The following is a 2500-nucleotide window of genomic DNA, read 5'->3' as shown; positions in this document are numbered from 1 at the left end:
ATTTTCACAAGTCCCGTCGGCCCGGATCGAATCCGGGACGCCGCGCATCGCCTTTCTGTCGACTCGGACCGAAAGTTTCACAAGTCGACGTCGGCCCGGATCGACTCCGGGACGCCGCGCGTCGCCTTTCGCTCGACTCGGACCGAAATTTTCACAAGTCCCGTCTGTCCGGATCGACTCCGGGACGCCGCGCGTCGCCTTTCGCTCGACTCGTACCGCAGCTTCAACGAGTCCCGTCGGCCCGTATCGACTCCGGGACGCCGCGCATCGCCTCTCGGTCGACTCGGACCGAAAGTTTTACAAGTCCCGTCTGTCCGGATCGACTCCGGGACGCCGCGCATCGCCTTTCTGTCGACTCGGACCGAAACTTCGTCGAGTCCCGTCGGCCCGTATCGACTCCGGCACGCCGCGCATCGCCTTTCGCTCGACTCGTACCGCAGCTTCGACGAGTCCCGTCGGCCCGTATCGACTCCGGGACGCCGCGCATCGCCTCTCGGTCGACTCGGACCGAAAGTTTTACAAGTCCCGTCTGTCCGGAACGACTCCGGGACGCCGCGCGTCGCCTTTCGCTCGACTCGTACCGCAGCTTCGACGAGTCCCGTCGGCCCGTATCGACTCCGGGACGCCGCGCATCGCCTCTCGGTCGACTCGGACCCAAAGTTTTACAAGTCCCGTCTGTCCGGATCGACTCCGGTACGCCGCGCGTCGCCTTTCGCTCGACCCGGACCAAAATTTTCACAAGTCCGGTCGGCCCGTATCGACTCCGGGACGCCGCGCATCGCCTCTCGGTCGACTCGGACCGAAATTTTCACAAGTCCCGTCGGCCCGGATCGACTCCGGTACGCCGCGCGTCGCCTTTCGCTCGACTCGGACCGAAATTTTCACAAATCCGGTCGGCCCGGATCGACTCCGGTACGCCGCGCGTCGCCTTTCGCTCGACTCGGACCGTAATTTTTACAAGTCCCGTCTGTCCGGATCGACCCCGGGACGCCGCGCGTCGCCTTTCGCTCGACTCGTACCGCAGCTTCAACGAGTCCCGTCGGCCCGGATCGACTCCGGGAGGCCGCGCATCGCCCTCCGCTTGACTCGGAACGAAACTTCACTGAGTCCCGTCGGCCCGTATCGACTCCGGTACGCCGCGCGTCGCCTTTCGCTCGACCCGGACCGAAATTTTCACAAGTCCCGTCGGCCCGGATCGACTCCGGTACGCCGCGCGTCGCCTTTCGCTCGACTCGGACCGAAATTTTCACAAATCCGGTCGGCCCGGATCGACCCCGGGACGCCGCGCGTCGCCTTTCGCTCGACTCGTACCGCAGCTTCGACGAGTCCCGTCGGCCCGTATCGACTCCGGGACGCCGCGCATCGCCTCTCGGTCGACTCGGACCGAAAGTTTTACAAGTCCCGTCTGTCCGGATCGACTCCGGGACGCCGCGCGTCGCCTTTCGCTCGACTCGTACCGCAGCTTCGACGAGTCCCGTCGGCCCGTATCGACTCCGGGACGCCGCGCATCGCCTCTCGGTCGACTCGGACCGAAAGTTTTACAAGTCCCGTCTGTCCGGATCGACTCCGGTACGCCGCGCGTCGCCTTTCGCTCGACCCGGACCGAAATTTTCACAAGTCCGGTCGGCCCGTATCGACTCCGGCACGCCGCGCATCGCCTCTCGGTCGACTCGGACCGAAATTTTCACAAGTCCCGTCGGCCCGGATCGACTCCGGTACGCCGCGCGTCGCCTTTCGCTCGACTCGGACCGAAAGTTTCGCAAGTCGACGTCGGCCCGGATCGACTCCGGGACGCCGCGCGTCGCCTTTCGCTCGACTCGTACCGCAGCTTCGACGAGTCCCGTCGGCCCGTATCGACTCCGGCACGCCGCGCATCGCCTTTCTGTCGACTCGGACCGTAATTTTTACAAGTCCCGTCGGCCCGGATCGAATCCGGGACGCCGCGCATCGCCTTTCTGTCGACTCGGACCGAAAGTTTCGCAAGTCGACGTCGGCCCGGATCGACTCCGGGACGCCGCGCGTCGCCTTTCGCTCGACTCGGACCGGAATTTTCACAAGTCCCGTCGGCCCGGATCGAATCCGGGACGCCGCGCATCGCCTTTCTGTCGACTCGGACCGAAAGTTTCACAAGTCGACGTCGGCCCGGATCGACTCCGGGACGCCGCGCGTCGCCTTTCGCTCGACTCGGACCGAAATTTTCACAAGTCCCGTCTGTCCGGATCGACTCCGGGACGCCGCGCGTCGCCTTTCGCTCGACTCGTACCGCAGCTTCAACGAGTCCCGTCGGCCCGTATCGACTCCGGGACGCCGCGCATCGCCTCTCGGTCGACTCGGACCGAAAGTTTTACAAGTCCCGTCTGTCCGGATCGACTCCGGGACGCCGCGCATCGCCTTTCTGTCGACTCGGACCGAAACTTCGTCGAGTCCCGTCGGCCCGTATCGACTCCGGCACGCCGCGCATCGCCTTTCGCTCGACTCGTACCGCAGCTTCGACGAGTCC

Source organism: Neodiprion pinetum, unplaced genomic scaffold, assembly GCF_021155775.2.
Source record: "Neodiprion pinetum isolate iyNeoPine1 unplaced genomic scaffold, iyNeoPine1.2 ptg000056l, whole genome shotgun sequence".
Lineage (NCBI taxonomy): Eukaryota > Metazoa > Arthropoda > Insecta > Hymenoptera > Diprionidae > Neodiprion > Neodiprion pinetum.
Note: the sequence above shows the minus strand (reverse complement) of the source record.